This window comes from Xenopus laevis, chromosome 5S (assembly GCF_017654675.1).
Source record: "Xenopus laevis strain J_2021 chromosome 5S, Xenopus_laevis_v10.1, whole genome shotgun sequence".
Classification (NCBI taxonomy): Eukaryota; Metazoa; Chordata; class Amphibia; order Anura; family Pipidae; genus Xenopus; species Xenopus laevis.
The window spans coordinates 2073008-2094378 of record NC_054380.1 but is presented as its reverse complement, the minus strand read 5'-3'; positions in this window follow the sequence as shown (position 1 = coordinate 2094378).

The following is a 21371-nucleotide window of genomic DNA, read 5'->3' as shown; positions in this document are numbered from 1 at the left end:
ATCAGTTAATATTGCTGTTATTAGCAAGAATTTGGCACTGAAATCCATTTTTCAAAAGAGCGAACAGATTTTTTTATATTTAATTTTGAAATCTGACATGGGGCTAGAAATATTGTCGGTTTCCCAGCTGCCCCCAGTCATGTGACTTGTGCTCTGATAAACTTCTGTCACTCTTTACTGCTGTACTGCAATTTGGAGTGATATCACAGAACAATGGGAGGGTAACCAGATAACAGCTCCCTGGTAGCTATTTCCCTGGATTAGTAAAAATCCATGTCCCACTGCTACTCCTCTTGTTACATTGATTAGGAGGAACAATAGCCTGCCTGAATGCCTGAAAGCAATTCCTTCATGAAGTGCTGGCTCTTTCTGAAAGCACAGGATCAGGCAAAATGATCTGAGATGGCTGCTTATACGCCCCTATTACAAGTAAAATTCCTTGCTTCAGGAATTAAATTTTACATGGTAGAGTGGATTATTTGCAGTGTAAACAGTGTAATTTAGAAATAAAAACTACACCATAAAAACCATGACAGTATCCCTTTAAGTAAATACTGCCCTTTTACGTTTTTTTCCTTGAGCCACCATTTTATGATATTTTCTGTGTTGTCTCAGAGATCACCTGACCAGAAATACTGCAGCTCTAACTGTAACAGGAAGAGATCACCTGACCAGAAATACTGCAGCTCTAACTGTAACAGGAAGAGATCACCTGACCAGAAATACTGCAGCTCTAACTGTAACAGGAAGAGATCACCTGACCAGAAATACTGCAGCTCTAACTGTAACAGGAAGAAGTGTGGAAGCAAAAGACACAACTTTTGTTAATTGGCTCATGTGACCTAACATGTATGGTTTGTTTGGTTTGTTTGTGGGCACCGTGAATCCTACGATCCCAGGGGGCGGCCCTTATTTTTATAAATAGCTTAGTTTCACATTTGGTCATAAAGAGATTCAGGAGGTAAGGTGAGGATCTTGCCTCAGGCAGCAGCGAGTAGTTAGTTATCAGGCTGCCTCCTGTATCATTAAAAGCCAAATTTAGGTTTTTTAAACCAGAAACTCAGTCCCACTCCAAGACTCTACTCCAGAGCAGAGGACGGGAGGCGGCAGCAGCCCCGGAAATGGAATTGAGTAGATTGTCACTGTAGTAAGTTTGATGACCCTCATTTTGATGGTTGTTGTATCTCTCATGTCAATTTCCCATACTGTCTAGGGGGCTCCTTTTCCAGATGTTATTTTACATTTTTTTTTAACAAGAACATTGTTCCCCTGAACATTTGCAATATTTGGGAATGCTACAGTTAAAGTACGATCTATAAAATGTTGAGATGAAATTTTATTTTGATCTTAGCAAAAGAAAAAAACACTTTTCTTCCACAGTTTGTGATTTAACAATAAAACAACATCAATTCATAAAAATTTTTTTCTTTAACTGGAGTTCAGTTATTTAGAAATACATGGATTTTCTTTTAGTCTGCTATAAAAATTCAAAAATTTTCAGTTCTTTTTTTTATAGTTTTTGCATTGTTTTTTTTATCTTCTGACTCTACTCAGCATTCTTCTTACTTTTCATTTTCTTTCTTTCTTTCTTTCTTTCTTTCTTTTTCTTTTCTCTTTCTTTCTTTCTTTCTTTCTTTTTCTTTTCTCTTTCTTTCTTTCTTTCTTTTCTCTTTCTTTCTTTCTTTCTTTCTTTCTTTTCTCTTTCTTTCTTTCTTTCTTTCTTTCTTTTTTTCTCTTTCTTGCTTTCTTCCCTTCTTTCTTTTCTCTTTCTTTCTTTCTTTCTTTCTTTCTTTTCTCTTTCTTTCTATTTTTCCTTTCATTTTTCTTTCTTTCTTTCTTTTCTCTTTCTTTCTTTTCTCTTTCTTTCTTTTCTCTCTCTCTCTCTCTCTCTCCCTCTCTCTCTCTCTTTCTTTCTCTTTCTTTTTTCTTTCTTTCTTTCTTTTCTATTTCTTTCTTTTTCTTTTCTCTTTCTTTCTTTCTTTCTTTCTTTTCTCTTTCTTTCTTTCTTTCTTTTCTCTTTCTTTCTTTCTTTCTTTTTCTTTTCTCTTTCTTTCTTTCTTTCTTTCTTTTTCTTTTCTCTTTCTGTCTTTCTTTCTTTTCTCTTTCTTTCTTTCTTTTTTTCTCTTTCTTGCTTTCTTCCCTTCTTTCTTTTCTCTTTCTTTCTTTCTTTTCTCTTTCTTTCTATTTTTCCTTTCATTTTCTTTCTTTCTTCCTTTCTTTCTTTTCTCTTTCTTTCTTTCTTTTCTCTTTCTTTCCTCTTTCTTTCTTTCTTTCTTTCTTTTCTCTTTCTTTCCTCTTTCTTTCTTTCTTTCTTTCTTTCTTTCTTTCTTTCTTACTTTCTTTCTTTTCTCTTTCTTTCTTTTCTCTCTCTCTCTCTCTCTCTCTATCTCTCTCTCTCTCTCTCCCTCTCTCTCTCTCTTTCTTTCTCTTTCTTTTTTCTTTCTTTCTTTCTTTTCTATTTCTTTCTTTTTCTTTTCTCTTTCTTTCTTTCTTTCTTTCTTTTCTCTTTCTTTCCTCTTTCTTTCTTCCTTTCTTTCTTTTCTTTTTCTTTCTTTTCTCTCTCTCTCTCTCTCCCTCTCTCTCTCTCTCTTTCTTTCTTTCTTTCTTTTCTATTTCTTTCTTTGTTTCTTTTCTCTTTCTTGCTTCCTTTCTTTCTATCTTTCCTGTATGTACCTCTATATATCGAATCATAAATCGTTTCATTTATTGTAATCAGCATATGAAATATAGAGATTTATGTTTAGTTTTTTTTATCATAACTTCATGTTTCTTCTAGTTCATTATTTGTTTTTTAGCTGTAGTTTACTCTATGTTATCTGCAAACCTTTTGCCGACCACAAGATGTCAGTACATCCCAAATAGAAGGTTTGTGAGACTTCTTTGACATGAACAGAGCTCAGTTAACCTTTTGTTTAATTATGTGACACTTTTTTTATGGTCTGGTTACTGATAAACCAATTGTCTGATAAAACTTAAAGTTATGAATTTAGGATTACCTAAACGCATTGATGTCGATCAAATGATAACTTTTTTAGTATATTCCATAGGACTTCAAGCCCTTTTATATTTAGAAAAAAGATAGTGGGCAAAGACTCAGAAAGTGTATAATGTGCCGGGACCTTTATTTGTACAGCTGCCATTGGGATCTAGAGGCCAAATAGTTGTTTTTATTTCACTAACTTTATCATTTTGTGCCACCTGTGCACATTGTCTGTATTACTAGCATTATAATCGATAACCCAAACCTGAGGATAATTATGTAATAAATCACCCTAGTCTTCTGGTATATTTGCAAATGCATTGTTATCCATTTAGGCCATACCTAAATCTATACATTATCAACCATCTCTATATTATAAAATACATATTATCTATAAACCTATCTGAAGTGCTTTGCATATTTACTGCCTTGGATCTTACAAGTTGGAATTAAATAGGATTTTATGTCATTGCTCTACACAAAATACTTGTAGGGGTTCAGTGACAAGGGGGTGGAATCTGCATTGTTTTCAAAATTATTGACAATATAGAAAATAAATTATATTAAGATGTTTAATAGTATTATATCCAACCCCTTTGCTGTGACATACCTAAATAAGCTCTGGTGTTTTCTTCAGAAAGTCAGAATTAGTAGAATACACCTGTATACAATTAAACTGTGACGTGACCATCGAATACTGTCTAACTCTGTCCAGGATAAAGGTCTGGATAAGCACCAATCAGGGATGGGTTATAAAAACAATCCCATAATTGGAACATCCCCAGAGCACTGTTGTTCTATTTAAAAAATGGAAAGATTATATTACAATAGTGACTCTGCCTAGTAAAGAATATCCAAAAAAACTCAGTGACCAGTTAAGGAGGGAATTAGTCAGAAAAGAAACCTCAAGGTAAATAGCATACCTCCCACGCCCATTTTGTGGCCACGCCCCCTAATTTTCATGTTCAGGTTACAAAATTGGGCAGGTTATGAAAGTTTCTGTGGTTTTTATATTATTACAGTTTTGTAAGTGAATTGCCCTTTAAGATGTGAGTCTACATTCTCCCAAGAGACCTGCTCATCTTAAATCATTACAATTGTTTCTTTGCTTATCTTAAATTGTTAAAAAGTATCTAAGTGCACCTGGTGGCTGTTCTGGGCTTTCTGCCAAAAGCCAATTAAGTTAGAAACTTTGTATCTTTTTCTGGCTGTTTTCCCAAGAGAGTGAAACCATTTAGTGTTAACAATATAACTTTCTTGTGCGATTAATATGAAACACTCATGGCAAACATCCTTTCATTGCATCATCCACCCATCAGTCCATCTACAACCTATAGTATTCTAAAGGAATTCCATCCGTTATAAAAAAAAAAAAATGTTGCCTAATTACATGTAGTCTGTTGCAATTGTGCCCAATGCATGTCTTTTTGAATTGGGGGACAAGTTGCGGTCAAAATTGTCAAAATGAGGATAACGTAATCTCCATGATGTGGTGTTAGTAGTGTCTGCGGTGCTTATTGGCACAATCCACCATTGGAAACCTGGAACTACTCAATACACACAACATCTCTGTCTATTTCAGAACAACCACAATTGCACTTCGACTGTAAATTAACCAAGGGATCATATACTAATCTCTCTAGTTCTTTATTTACCAGTAGGTCTTTCCAGCTGACACAAGGTCACCCATTCCAATTAGAAGAAAAGAGGTTCCGGCTAAATATTGGGAAGGGGTTTGTTACAGTGAGAGCTGTGAAGATGTGGAATTGTCTCCCTGAATCAGGGGTACAGGCTGATACATTAGATAGGTACAAGGAAGGGTTGGATGCTTTATTCACCAGTAGCTCCTCCCAGCAGACAGGAGGAAGCCAATGAGATTAGAGGAAGGAAAGGGGTGTTACAGGGAGAGCTGGGAAGTGAATCAGTGGTACAGTCTGATACATTAGATAGGTACAAGGAAGGGTCGGATGCTTTATTCACCAGTAGCTCCTCCCAGCAGACAGGAGGGAGCCAATGAGATTAGAGGAGGGAAAGGGGTGTTACAGGGAGAGCTGGGAAGTGAATCAGGGGTACAGGCTGATACATTAGATAGGTACAAGGAAGGGTCGGATGCTTTATTCACCAGTAGCTACTCCCAGCAGACAGGAGGGAGCCAATGAGATTAGAGGAAGGAAAGGGGTGTTACAGGGAGAGCTGGGAAGTGAATCAGGGGTACAGGCTGATACATTAGATAGGTACAAGGAAGGGTCGGATGCTTTATTCACCAGTAGCTACTCCCAGCAGACAGGAGGGAGCCAATGAGATTAGAGGAGGGAAAGGGGTGTTACAGGGAGAGCTGGGAAGTGAATCAGGGGTACAGGCTGATACATTAGATAGGTACAAGGAAGGGTCGGATGCTTTATTCACCAGTAGCTACTCCCAGCAGACAGGAGGGAGCCAATGAGATTAGAGGAGGGAAAGGGGTGTTACAGGGAGAGCTGGAAAGTGAATCAGTGGTACAGGCTGCTACATTAGATAGGTACAAGGAAGGGTCGGATGCTTTATTCACCAGTAGCTCCTCCCAGCAGACAGGAGGGAGCCAATGAGATTAGAGGAGGGAAAGGGGTGTTACAGGGAGAGCTGGGAAGTGAATCAGTGGTACAGGCTGATACATTAGATAGGTACAAGGAAGGGTCGGATGCTTTATTCACATGTAGCTCCTCCCAGCAGACAGGAGGGAGCCAATGAGATTAGAGGAGGAAAAGGGGTGTTACAGGGAGAGCTGGGAAGTGAATCAGTGGTACAGGCTGATACATTAGATAGGTACAAGGAAGGGTCGGATGCTTTATTCACATGTAGCTCCTCCCAGCAGACAGGAGGGAGCCAATGAGATTAGAGGAGGAAAAGGGGTGTTACAGGGAGCTGGGAAGTGAATCAGTGGTACAGGCTGATACATTAGATAGGTACAAGGAAGGGTCGGATGCGTTATTCACCAGTAGCTCCTCCCAGCAGACAGGAGGGAGCCAATGAGATTAGAGGAGGGAAAGGGGTGTTACAGGGAGAGCTGGGAAGTGAATCAGTGGTACAGGCTGATAAATTAGATAGGTACAAGGAAGGGTCGGATGCTTTATTCACCAGTAGCTACTCCCAGCAGACAGGAGGGAGCCAATGAGATTAGAGGAGGGAAAGGGGTGTTACAGGGAGAGCTGGGAAGTGAATCAGGGGTACAGGCTGATACATTAAATAGGTATAAGAAGGGGTTGGATGGTGTTTAGCAAGTGAGGGAATACAGGGATATGGGAGATAGCTCATAGTACAAGTTGATCCAGGGACTGGTCCCATTGCCATTTTGGAGGCAGGAAGGATTTTTTTCCCCCCTGAGGCAAATTGGAGAGACTTCAGATGGGGGATTTTGCCTTCCTCTGGATCAACTGGCAGTTAGGCAGGTTAAAAAAAGTAAAAAGGTTGAACTTGATGGACGTGTGTCTTTTTTTCAACCTAACTTACTATGTTACTATGTATGCAATAGTACCTCTGAATGAGCTGTCCAATGGGAAACAGGACAAGCAGGACACTCCACATAGATTGATTTTATGGAAAATAAACATATCAAAGAGTGTTTGAAGGTTGTTAAAAGGTATGACGGAGCAGGGGCCCTGAACCAATAAGGCAAGTTAAGAAACTTTAAGAGACTAATTTTCAGCTATTTAATCCAAAATGTGTCTCTTCTAGTGCAGAAGAACACAGTTGCTCAATAACAGACACCCTTGGACCCCCAGAAATGTAAGCAATGTCAGCAATGACCCTGACCACATAGCCAAAGTTATACTTGACCTCAATCTAATTGAGAATTTGCAGCAAGTATTAAAATTTGCTCTTCCCCCGCTTTCCCCATCAAAACTGACAAATTTATAAGCAAGGCTGGTACTTTCCCCAAAAGATGTAATTGCAGTCAAATGTGATTGCACCTGGTATTGGCTTGGGGTGATAAATACTCCCTGGTTATTACCCTTTGGTATGAAAGAAGCTCAGTTTTACTTAAAATTACTATGGAACCAGTGAAGACCTTTCTTAAAATAGTTTTATTTTTTTTTTAATTAGTTACATGTTCCAATTAATTTCAGATGCACTGCTCCCAGCACAGCCTGTCCTATTCTGTGCCCTACATGGGAGGCCCTGTGGAGCCCTTTGGCCTATTTTCTGGGAAAGCCAATGCTACAGATGACAGTATATAAATCTCATCTTATTAAAATAGACATTGCAGGTAGTGGAATCCATTACTGGAAGATAAGTGTATTGCTATAGTGGGATCACTTTCCAGAAGGTTCATTTTAGGCCAAAGTCAGAAGTTCTTCAGTTTGAATTTTTTTCCAAGAGAGTGAAACCATTTAGTGTTAACAATATACCCCGTATATACTCGAGTATAAGCCGACCTGAGTATAAGCCGAGGTACCTAATTTTACCTACGAAAACTGGGAAAACTTATTCACTCGAGTATAAGCCTAGACACAACTACAGCCCTGTCTCCCAGCAGCGCACATTCCGCCAAAGCGACCCCCCCCATCGATCAACCAGACTTCTTTGCAAAGTTGATGGTGACAGAGAATTGCCAAACGGATTACTGTGTGCATTGTCCCACTGTCCCACTACCATGTGCAGAGGGTGCTGTTTGATATTGCCATCACTGTTAATCTTTCATATAACCAACAGAGGGCGCTGTGTGATATTGCCATCACTGTTAATCCTTCATATAACCAACAGAGGGTGCTATGTGATATTGCAGTCACTGTTATTCTTTCATATAACCAACAGAGGGCGCTGTGTGATATTGCAGTCACTGTTATTCTTTCATATAACCAACAGAGGGCGCTGTGTGATATTGCAGTCACTGTTAATCCTTCATATAACCAACAGATGGCGCTGTGTGATATTGCAGTCACTGTTATTCTTTCATATAACCAACAGAGGGCGCTGTGTGATATTGCAGTCACTGTTAATCCTTCATATAACCAACAGAGGGCGCTGTGTGATATTGCCATCACTGTTATTCTTTCATATAACCAACAGAGGGCGCTGTGTGATATTGCCATCACTGTTATTCTTTCATATAACCAACAGAGGGCGCTGTGTGATATTGCCATCACTGTTATTCTTTCATATAACCAACAGAGGGCGCTGTGTGATATTGCAGTCACTGTTAATCCTTCATATAACCAACAGATGGCGCTGTGTGATATTGCAGTCACTGTTAATCCTTCATATAACCAACAGAGGGCGCTGTGTGATATTGCAGTCACTGTTATTCTTTCATATAACCAACAGAGGGCGCACTGTTATTCTTTCATATAACCAACAGATGGCGCTGTGTGATATTGCAGTCACTGTTAATCTTTCATATAACCAACAGAGGGCGCTGTGTGATATTGCCATCACTGTTAATCTTTCATATAACCAACAGAGGGCGCTGTGTGATATTGCAGTCACTGTTATTCTTTCATATAACCAACAGAGGGCGCACTGTTATTCTTTCATATAACCAACAGAGGGTGCTGTGCAGGTCCGGACTGAGAATTAAAATAGGCCCTGGCATTTCAGGTACACAGAGGCCCAATCAGCTCCCACCAGCCCACTAAATACTGACTTTCAATGGGACCTTATAGCAGCCCCTCTGGCATTTGCCAGAACCCACAGATTGCCAGTCCGGGCCTGGTGCTGTGTGATATTGCAGTCACTGTTATTCTTTCATATAACCAACAGAGGGCGCACTGTTATTCTTTCATATAACCAACAGAGGGTGCTGTGTGATATTGCAGTCACTGTTATTCTTTCATATAACCAACAGATGGCGCTCTGTTATTCTTTCATATAACCAACAGAGGGCGCTGTGGGATATTGCAGTCTTTCCCCAAGCGAACTGTTGGTATAGGAATCATTAAAAGTGACTGCAATCTCAGCTACTGCCCACTGACTCGAGTATAAGCCAAGGTAGACTTTTTCAGTACATTTTGGATGCTGAAAAACTCGGCTTATACTCAAGTATATACGGTAACTTTTTTGTGTGAGTAATATGAAACACTCATGGCAAACATCCTTTCATTGCATCATCCACCCATCAGTCCATCTACAACCTATAGTATTCTAAAGGAATTCCATCCAAGTTATAAAAAAAATGAACTTTTGCCTAATTACGTGTAGTCTGTTGCAATTGTGCCCAATGCATCAAAATGTACAGGAGCATGTCTTTTTGAATTGGGGGGACAAGTTGCAGTCAAAATTGTCAAAATGAGGATAACGTAATCTCTATGATGTGGTGTTAGTAGTGTCTGCGGTGCTTATTGGCACAAGCCACCATTGGAAACCTGGAACTATACACACAACATATCTGTCTTTTTCAGAACAACCACAATTGAACTTTGATTGTAAATGAACCATCTCTAATGTGTAGGCTGCAGAGATATCCTTTTTTTTCCTGCCACCCTCCAAGATCCTTTTTGCACCGTTTCTATATGCTCCCCATGATAGCTGGATTTTGTTTGCTTTAACTGCTCTAAGGTGCCCTTGAGGCCAAAGACAATGCCATCTTTGCTTGATAACCAATTCCATCTGGTATGGCCTGCATATAGATGTGATTGCAGTCTGCATGGACCCTCTTGTCATGCAAAACTAATAGGTCGGCCCAATTTACGCCAAACAAAATTGCCTTTTCAATCCAAAAACCAGAGTGACATAAAACTGTTGTGCCATAAAGGATCCTAGAACATAGGGCCTGTTGCAACTGGCTTTAGTCAATCTTATATATGGAGTCATGGCCATATTTTCACTTGTGTACTCCCAATGCAAATCATTGACCAGTTTTTCTACACCGAGCAAAAAGGAAAAGTTTTTTTTTATTCCATTTAAAACAGGGATTTCTTGTTATTTGTGTGCCACAATTAAATATGTAGAATAAGTACACAATATGCCCATGCTACTTGCAGGTCTCTGTTCTCCGAAATACAGCTCAGTGACCTGCATCTATTCAGCTAATGAGCAAAACAGTGGGCAAAAGTGCAACAAACTCAGAATACACTTTTGCACTTTGCACACTGACTTCATTGACATAAATGTCCCACTTGTTTTACAAGACAAAGCCTGTTGTATTGTTATAATGTTGTGCCTGATACTCGCCATCAGGGTGCACAGCAGCAAAGCTCCTGCTATTTGACTAACCAGAAATAATAACACACACATTGCTGGAACTGAAACCAGATCTGAGTTGTTTTTCCCTTTTTTATTTTATTTATTTTTAGTTCAAATCCTAATATTATCTTCATTGTTGTATGATGTAAGGATTATTTTTTTACAGAACCTACTCTGGACATTGAGACGTTGAGATACATATGTTTGAGGCAGTTAATTGCACGAGAACCTGCTGCGATGCTTCTACTAACAAGTTGCTTTCAGACCATTCTAGAATTTGTCAGGAGTTAAAGGGATACTGTCATGGGAAAAAAAATTTTCAAAATGAATCAGTTAATAGTGTTGCTCCAGCAGAATTCTGCACTGAAATCCATTTCTGAAAGGAGCAAACAGATTTTTTTATATTCAAATTTGAAATCTGACATGGGGCTTGACATATTGTCAATTTCCCAGCTGCCCCAAGTCATGTGACTTATGCTCTGATAAACTCTGATAAACTTCAGTCACTCTTTACTGCTGTACTGCAAGTTGGAGTGATATCACCTCCTCCCTTTTCCCCCAGCAGCCAAACAACAGAACAATGGGAAGGTAACCAGATAGCAGCTCCCTAACACAAGATAACAGCTGCCTGGTAGATCTAAGAACAACACTCAATAGTAAAAACCCATGTCCCACTAAGACACATTTAGTTACATTGAGAAGGAAAAACAGCAGCCTGCCAGAAAGCATTTCTCTCCTAAAGTGCAGGCACAAGTCACATGACTGGGGGCAGCTGGGAAATTGACAAAATGTATAGCCCCATGTCAGATTTCAAAATTGAATATAAAAAAGTCTATTTGCTCTTTTGAGAAATGGAATTCTGCTGGAGCAGCACTATTAACTGGTTCATTTTGAAAAAAAGACATTTTTTCCCATGACAGTATCCCTTTAAGAGAAGGGAGTATGATATCATAAGCTAAACATATTTGTGTTGCATTTGCAAAGAGAGGACAGAAAACATTTGGCCTTTGCAATCCAGAATGATGGTTCAATACTGTGTTTCTTTATTGGATAACATGAGTTTCAATGAACTTTATTGAGAAGTTGATGTTAATACAAGGTTTGGATAGAACAAGCATAACTTTGAATTTGACCTACAGTATCTAGCCTGGCTTTGGGCCATGACTCTACAGTCAGATATTCTGGAATGAAAATGAAAGGCAGGTGTTGGGTTCCATTCGCATGTTATCAAAATGATCATTGGGGCCAAGTAACAAGGAGATTATTAACGAGAAGCACATTAAATTATGATTAGATAGTTGGGCCTTGATCTACAATTCAGTAAAATTTTGCAGCGGCAACTTGTGTTCTATGACATGGACAAGTACAACTACATGGGTTAAGGTATTGCTAGATTTACAGAAAACTTTTGGGACATCAGCATACACAAATAAATTTGCAGTAAAAGTATTTAGCTTTAGGAAAACATATGATGATTAAAGCTAGCCATACCTTGAATCTTCTTCTCATGCAGTGGGCTAAGTTGGTCTGATCCAATGATGACCAAATGACATGGTTGGTGGGCATCCAGGAGAGCAGAACATCCACAGGCAAATACAATCTTCTGCCAATGTGATTTATGGGTTTGAATACGCAATACCTAAGTGAGCCTTTGATCAGATATCAGGCAGGACGGACAATGCGTTGGCCCTGTGTCAAGCATAGCTAAACCAGCATCCAAAAGCTGCCTTTGAGTAGCCATCTAAATGCTCCCCAATTTTTAAAAAAACATTCCATGAATGTTCTCCATCTCTGATGGCATCACCCTATCTGCATCTTCCCCCAGGCTGCCTCACTGCTTTCCAATACTATAATCATTTTTATTCAACTACTCTCTAAAATAATAAGATAATGCAGGCTAGCTAAATATATAACTGATGCATCCAAGCCAAGCAATCCTATCCCAACACAAACTCACAGAAGGTGCCTTCCTATCAGAAAACATCATCATTAACGTTTCCACTAAAATTTAATTTCCAGATGACACCAAATCTCCATTATATGTCGACCGATCTTTAGGAATTTGCAGACCTGATCACATTTTAAACTAAAAAAAATAATTTCTCCTTCTAGGAACTGACAAGAAAACCCAACTTTTCAATCCTCTATCCCACTAACAACTAGCTGGCTAACACAACCCAAGAACCTTCTTTAAGCTGACTTATCTATCATACAGTGAACAAATTCTTACTGCAAATTAAACTCAGGATAACAAATTGTTATACTTAAAGGAGAACTAAACCCTAAAAATAAATGTGGCTAAAAATGTCCTATTTTATATAGTGAACTTATTGCATGAGGCTAAAGTTTGAGCTTGTCAATAGCAGCAATGATCCAGGACTTCAAACTTGTCACAGGGGGTCACCATCTTGGAAAGTGTCTGTGACACTCACATGCTCAGTGGGCTCTGATTGGCTGTTGAGAAGCTAAGCTTAGGGCTCGTCACTAATTATCCAGCAGAAAATTACCTTCCCTGGCTGTAATATAAGCTGATGCTACAGGTTTGCTGATTATTCAATTCTGATGCTAATTGCACTGGTTTCTGTGCTGCCATGTAGTAATTATGTGTATTAATTACTAATCACCCTTATATTGTGACATTTCTATTCTATGTGTACTGTATATTGTGAGTGGCTCCCTAAGCTCAGTAAGTGACAGCAGCACAGAGCATGTGAATCAGTGAATCAGCAGAAAAGAAGATGGGGAGCTACTGGGGCATCTTTGGAGCAGGCCCGGACTGGCAATCTGTGAGTTCTGGCAAATGCCAGAGGGGCTGCTATAAGGTCCCATAGCAAGTCAGTATTTAGTGGGCTGGCAGGGGCTGTTTGGGCCTCTATGTGGGCTGATTGGGCCTCTGTGTACTTGAAATGTCAGGGCCTATTTTAATTCTCAGTCCGGACCTGCTTTGGAGACACAGATCTTTACTGCTAAAGGGTTGTGGTTGCCTTGGGCTGGTACAGAAGCACAAGAACATGCGACACAAAAATAATTAAACCCTCATAAAATCTGAATAAACCTGGCTACCATGCGTTCGACGTTAAACACTATAAGCGAGCATTTCATATCCCCAATCACTGTGAGCTAAAGCCCTCTGAGTGAAGTAAAGCCAACTATTGTCACATGGCTGACCCAGGTCTTAAATGCTAACTAGATCTCCTATAACTGGACAAATCTTGTAATAAACAAAATTAAATTATAAATTAGTAATAATTACTGGTTCATCAGACACAACAGTCTCTCTTACTGTTCCTACTGGCTCAGTCCTGGTTCAGTCCACCTTCCATTGGAGAAAAGTTCATATCTGATAGTTCCCTTACCAAATTCCCTTATCAAGTAGTTCCTTTACCACATTTCTGATGCTTATTCAGAGAATGAAACTGTCTAAAACTTCTTTGTGCCGTTGTGGGCAAACCCCAATAGCATGCTATTAACACTAATACAACCAATATATAAATATGAATATGTATTACAGGTATGGGACCTGTTATCCAGGATGCTCGGTAACTGGGGTTTTCCGGATAACGGATCTTTCCGTAATTTGGGTCTTCTAGTCTACTAGAAATTCATTTACATTAAATAAACCCAATAGGCTGGTTTTGTCTCCAATAAGGATTAATTATATCTTAGTTGGGATCAAGTACAAAGTACAGGTATGGGACCTGTAATCCAGAATGCTCAGGAACGTGTGGTTTTCAGGATAAGGGATCTTTCTATAATTAGGATCTTCATACCTTAAGTCTACTCAAAAAAAATGTAAATATTAAATAAACCCAATTGGCTGGTTTTGCCTCCAATAAGGATTCATTATATCTTAGTTGGGATCAAGTACAAGTTACTGTTTTATTATTACAGAGAAAAAGGAAATTGTTTTTAAAAATTTGGATTATTTGGATAAAATGGGAGACAGCCATTCTGTAATTCGGAGCTTTCTGGATATCGGGTTTCCGGATAAAGGATCCTGTACCTGTATATAAAAAATATTAAGTTTAAGGGAAAACATTCCTTTATTTTTTAATTCATTTTATTTTCTACTAAAATAGCAAAAAATATGATTTTTCCCTTATGAAATATAATAAATATAATTATATTCGTAAAGCACAATTGCTTTCTCTTGATTGACTAGGAAAATCTGAAGCTTGTCTTTCAAAAAGTTGCCTGCACTCAATTTGTATTTATTTTTATCAAGTGATGGAATATTTTAAGTCATACCACCTGAAACCTACACATGAAGCCACTTGGATTTGTGTGTTAAATGCGTCATGACTCTATATTAACTGAAATAACTGAGTTATCTAAAGTCATCTTAATTTATTTATCCTTTTCATTAGTACACCAAAGCACCATTGTTCACAATGGTTAACACTTTAATTAGATGGGATGCTGTGTACCAAAGTCGCTTCACCTGATTGTTGGTTCCATAGCTAAATGCTTTTAGAGTCCCCATAGCCTTAGGGTAAAGGCTCATGATAAGATTCAGGGAGATTTAGTTGCCTGGCGACACATCGCCTCTTCTTCGGGTGACTATCTACCCAAAAAGCCTTTCTGCAAGCTACAATCTAAATCGCTGACGGAATGACACTCTGAGGGCTTTGTTTTCCGAAGTCGGCCAAAGTTGCCTCCTTGGGTGACTTAGAAAAACGAAGCACCAGGGCCAGATTTACATAGCGGGAGCCCCTTGGCCCACTCCCGTTCATCGCCCTTGTCTCCTCCCCTTTTTCATGCAAATTTTCATCTTCGGGACCGGAGCAATGGGTATTGGCGCAGAGTAGATTGTATCTCCTACATATCTCCAGAGCTTTTTAACCAATGTGGGTCTGGTTGGGCAGAATGCCGCCCCTAAAATCCTGCCGCCCTAGGCCCGGGCCTTGGTGACTTTTCTACAGATCCGGGCCTGCAAAGCGCTCCGAGTGCCATCCCTCCGGCGATTTAGATTCTAGGCGGCACAAAAGGCTTTTCAGGGAGATCAGTCGCACGAAGAAGACACGATTTGTCGCTGGGCGACTAAATCTCCCCAAATGTTCTCTTGCCCTTAAAATGATCATGTGTTGTGCAAAATCCTTTCTATGCCACCTCTACTTCCCCAACCCCCATCAGCCACAGTCCATTTTCTGTTACTACTCCCCTGCCCAAAGCAGATACAATGAATGCAGATAGACAAAGGGTATGTTGACTGAGTTCATTTGAAGTCATGTATAGAATCACACCCATTGCTTCTGCAAACCTGATAGTACATTGCATGTTCTCTGGAAACAAGAGTCTTGATGCCAGATGATTTAAACAAACGATCATTTAATTCCAAGTACTGAACTATTATTACTATATTGCAAATGCCTCCTCATCCTGTTCAGAGTTTGACAAACAGTTTCATTTTCAACTCCCACATCCTTAACTCCTTTGTGTCCTTTTCTCTCCGGCGCCGTCAGCGAGTTTCTGTGATTAGAGCTTCGCCGGCAATGGATCCAGTCGGGAAATTCATCTTAAATTTCAACTGGGAGCCTAGAGGAAAGGCATTATATGCAATGGGTCTCGGGATAATTAATTAATGGCGTATGGCACCACAAGAGTATTTTTTTTTTAATGAAAAGACAGATTTATGTTGCCGCGCAGGTATTAAAATCTATATTTAGGCATTTCCATGAAAATGGGGGGGGGGAAAAAAGATAACTCCCACCAGGTTTACTCATTGTCATCCTAGGGGGACAGGGAGTTAGTCACAGAGAACAATTTGTTCTAATCGCTGTCGTTACACTTATCTAAACATTATGTGGAATAAGCTCAGGGACTGAGTCACAGTGAGTGGGTTTGTAATCAAATGCTGTGTAGCTGCAGCATTAAAAGAACATGTTGTTAGAGTCCTCAGTAATGTGCCTACACCAAACTGAATAGAGCGAAAGAGGAATCCAAAAAAAATCGATTTATTTTTCTATATACACACAATGATTCATGAAAATAAAAGCAAGATCATCCGCTAACCTACACAACCACCTGGGATGCTGCCATTGATTTCTTTGCATTATTTCTAATTATTTCTTTGTATTTATTTTTAGTATTCAAAACAGGTTGCGTAGATTGGCATTTAGATTCACATATTGCGGCCAGGGCCAGAACTAGGGGTAAGCAGAAGAGGCAGAAAAGGCAGAGGGGCGCCAGGCATGTACCTCTTTGGACGCCTTCCTCTAGTTTGGACTGTTTTGTCCAGAAGCTGTGGTAGCAATTCACGCAAGTGCGCGCTCTACTGCATATGTGACCTCGCCCTTCCTCAACGATTATGCTGTTCCGTGCATGCGCACTGGCTGGCCTCGTTGCTCTTCTGCGCTTGCGCTTCCTCACTGCTTATGCACTTCTGCGTATGCGCGACCGGGTTTAGTAGCTGCCTAGGGCGCCCGGTGGACTTGGTCCGGCACTGGTTACGATGATAAACAAGATGGAAAAATATGAGTAATTTAAACTGAAATCTTTGCACCTCAATGCATTTGCAAGTTTAGGCATGTGCAATACAGGTATAGGATCCATTACCCGGAAACCCGTTATCCAGAAAGCTCCGAATTACTGAAAGGCCGTCTGTCACAGATAATCCAAATAATCCAAATTTTTTTTAATTATTTAATTTTTCTCTGTGATAATAAAACAGTATCTTGTACTTGATCTAAACTAAGATATAATTTATCCTTATAGGGGAAGGAAACCTCGTCGGCACTAACCCCCTCCCCCCTCCCGTGTATTGCCACCCCTCCCTCCTCCCCCCTGGCCTACCCCTCCTGCCGGGCAAATGCCCCTAACTTGTTACTTACCCTTCTGCGCAGGTCCAGTCCAGGGAGTTCACAGGCGACATCTTCTTCCACGCGATCTTCTTCCTGCTTTGACCGGCGCATGCGCAGTAGGATCATTTCGCCGGTACGATCTACTGCGCATGCGCATGACTTTTGGCGCATGCGCACTAGATCCATACCGGCGAAACTATCCTACTGCGCATGTGCCAAAACGCCGGTCAAAGCAGGAAGAAGATCGCGTGGAAGAAGATGTCGCCTGTGAACTCCCTGGACTGGACCTGCGCAGAAGGGTAAGTAACAAGTTAGGGGCATTTGCCCAGCGGGAGGGGTAGGCCAGGGGGAGGAGGAAGGGGGGGCAACAAACGGGAGGGGGTTAGCGCCGACGAGGTTTCCTTCCCCTTTAATGGAAGCAAAACCAGCCTATTGTTTTTTGTTTTTTTTTAATGTTTATATGATTTTCTAGTAGACTTAAGCAATGAAGATCCAAATTAGGGGAAGATCCGTTCTCTGGAAAGCCCCAGGTCCTGAGAATTCTAAATAACAGGTCCCATACCTGCAATAACATGCTTTCCTAATGCTATGACACCTATGACTAAGTGCCGGAGGGTACGAAACGCGTAAGGTGGGCCATGTGGGATCAGTATATATCATTGAATACTAATAAATAATTTTTTACTGAAAACAAGCCTTGGGATATATATCTTTTGATATAAATAATTTTGTGTGTTGAGTGCCCTTGGAACCAGGGCTTGTCCCTCTGGCTATTTCTATAGATATATACGGAAATCAGGTGTATGGACTAGGGTTGCCACCCGGCCGGTAAAATACCTGCCAAGGCCGGGGCCGGTATTACAAATTTACCGGCAATGTAGCTGCCGGTAAATTTGTAATATGATCAAAAGGAGCCCTCGGCCTACCCCCAATCCCCTGCAACTTACCTTTTTCTTTGCCTCTTCTAGCGTCCGCGGGTCTCCGTCACGTGGCCCCGCCCCTTTTGACGTCACGCCCCGCCCCTTTTGACGTCACGCCTGCCCCTTTTGGGGCTCCGCCCCCCAGCAGCCGGTAAAAAAAATTATAAAAGGTGGCAACCCTAGTAAGGACTCCCAGTTACAAAATGATTCCTAATGCTAAGGCCTTGTTTGTTAACTGCAGCAAAACCTCACATTTTTGTGATCCAATCCAATTTTTATTAACTTTGGTACACGGTGTAACCAGATAACCTGCAATATGGTTTACTTTTATGGAAAATTTTGGACTTTTTACCTTTAAAATGCACAAAAAGCATCAAATGACTAAATAAGGCATTTCCCAGATTAGTGAAGGACAGATAAGGATTTTAGATATTACTATACAACATCACTTCTTGCTCTTGGCCCTAAAATTGATTTGATTTAATTTCTAGATTTCCGGGTAACAGATCCCACACGTGTATTCTATAGATTTAAGTGTAAGTACTATTGTACAAAAACTCAAACACACATTTCCCTGGTTCATACAGGTAACATTTAGCCCTGGAAACTAATCATATCAATCATTATAGAAAGTTATTCTGTATAAACTAAGATATAAAGACATATAGGGGCAAATTTACATAAGGTCGAATATCGAGGGTTAATTAACCCTCGATATTCGACTGTCGAAGTTAAATCCTTCGACTTCGAATATCGAGGTCAAAGGATTTAGCGCAATTCTTTCGATCGAAGGAATAATCGTTCGATCAAACGATTAAATCCTTTGAATCGAACGATTATCCTTCGACCAGAAAAACCTTGTAAAGCCTATGGGGACCTTCCCCATAGGCTAACATTGGCCTCGGTAGGTTTTAGGTGGCGAACTAGGGGGTCAAAGTTTTTTTTAAAGAGACAGTACTTCGATTATCGAATGGTCGAATATTCAAACGATTTTTAGTTCGAACCGTTCGATTCGAAGTCGAAGGTCGTAGTCGAAGGTCGAAGTAGCCAATTCGATGGTTGAAGTAGCCAAAAAAATCATTAAATTCGAACAATTTTTCCTCTATTTTCCTCTATTCCTTCACGAGCTTAGTGAATGGGCCCCATAGTATCCAACACTGTGAAGCCTTCAATGCCCAAAATGCCACCAAAGTCTCTTGTTATTAAATACCTTCATCGTTCCCTGGCAATTCACTTGTACAAACAACATTTTCCCAGTATTTGTGATTACAGTTCGCTTCAGCATAAGATATGAATCATCCATATGAATCATCAAAGCGTTCTGCTTATAAACCTCACCACCACCCAAGTAATTTGATTATTTTCTCATTGCGCCTGTTTATTGATAAAAGCTGTATAAGGCAAATGCATATAAAAACTAGAATATTCAGCTAACAACTTATTTTTATTATGGGAATGAGTCATCGTTGTCTTTAAAATGTACATCCGATTGTGTTACCTGAATGACAATGTTTGGATTTCCTAAGACTAAAAAATTGGTTTACCTGCAGAAAAAAAATTACATTGAAACCATATGCCGCTGACTTATATGAATTGTGCGATATTACTCCAGAGCTGCATCACATACAGGTAGAACTGAAGGCAATAAATGTAGTTGGAGCATAACTTGGTTCAGGAGAGGAGACTGAACGGATCCTGGTAGGTTATGAGTTATAGATTAGGCAGAGAACATTGCAGGATCAGAACTGGTGGGGTTGGTAGGAAGTAGTAGTAAGAGATTGACAGACTTTAGGTGAGATTTATTAAAGGGATACTGTCATGGGAAAAAACATTTTTTTCAAAATGAATCAGTTAATAGTGCTGCTCCAGCAGAATTCTGCACTGAAATCCATTTCTCAAAAGAGCAAACTGATTTTTTATATTCAATTTTGAAATCTGACATGGGGCTAGACATATTGTCAGTTTCCCAGCTGCCCTCAGTCATGTGACTTGAGCTCTGATAAACTTCAGTCACTCTTTACTGCTGTACTGCAAGTTGGAGTGATATCACCCCCTCCCTCCCCCCCAGCAGCCTAACAACAGAACAATGGGAAGGTAACCAGATAGCAGCTCCCTAACACAAGATAACAGCTGCCTGGTAGATCTAAGAACAACACTCAATAGTAAAATCCAGGTCCCACTGAGACACATTCAGTTACATTGAGAAGGAAAAACAGCAGCCTGCCAGAAAGCATTTCTCTCCTAAAGTGCAGGCACAAGTCACATGACCAGGGCAGCTGGGAAATAGACAATATGTCTAGCCCCATGTCAGATTTCAAAATTGAATATAAAAAAAATCAGTTTGCTCTTTTGAGAATTGGATTTCAGTGCAGAATTCTGCTGGAGCAGCACTATTAACTGATTCATTTTTCAATTTTTCATTTTTCAATTTTTTTCCCATGACAGTATCCCTTTAATAATAAACCAAATTATCATGACAAGCATAAATCCATTGAATCATTAGGATAAGCTTACCGCTTTCCAAGTTGGGTCCAGGTGCTCATGCCCCAGACCTTCAGCATAGGGGAGTAATTTACGACAAAAACAGCATTAGGCAGGCACCAATCCGGACAGAATTAGAATTCAAGAGCCAAAAATTTAATATAAAAATATAATACTTTATTTTACACTACATCTCAAAGGATAAAGCCTGACGCGTTTCATGTCACGCAGGAACACTTAATCATAGGCTAATTTTCATGAAATACACACAAAGTATTTAAAGGAAAGAGAGCCCATAAGAGATCAGTAAGGCGGAGTTAGTAAAATTGCCTAAAGGTATAATTGTCTCTAGTGGCTAATTTGTAGAATACACAATATATCATGTTGCAAAAAATGTTTATCTACAAAAGTACAAATTCATTATATCCAAAAACATTTAGATGCATGATGTAAACTATTTTTTATTTATAAATATGCTCAGTATGATAATATAAATATCTAAAAATATACATATAACAATATATAAATAAATAAAGGGTTTCATTTAGATATTAGATATCTCTTGCTTTGTCTAAATGAAAACCTTTATTTATTTATATATAATATATAAATTTATTGATAAATTTATAACAATTTAAGATAAGCAAAGATACAATTGTAACGATTAAAGATATGCAGGTCTTGTGGGAGAACCGAGACTGGCAATTCACTTTCATTAGAAAATAGTTAAAGGGGGACTCCGGCTTCTAATCCAAAATTTGATAAAAAGGCCACATAACACAGAAACCCCTAATATTCCCATCACAATTACCAGTTTCTTCAAAAAGTCTGAATAAATGGCATTTTCTATGCTGAAATCCAGCTGTGTAACAGTTCTTCTCTTTCTGCATCATTTGAAATCCTGGCAGGGAAGGAGGGACTAAACACTGATGTTACACATTGTACTTACAGACAGCATGCAGGAACTACATAACCCACAAAGCATTGCACTGGCATGTTCCTTATTGAAATCACATGTGCAGGGAATTGTAG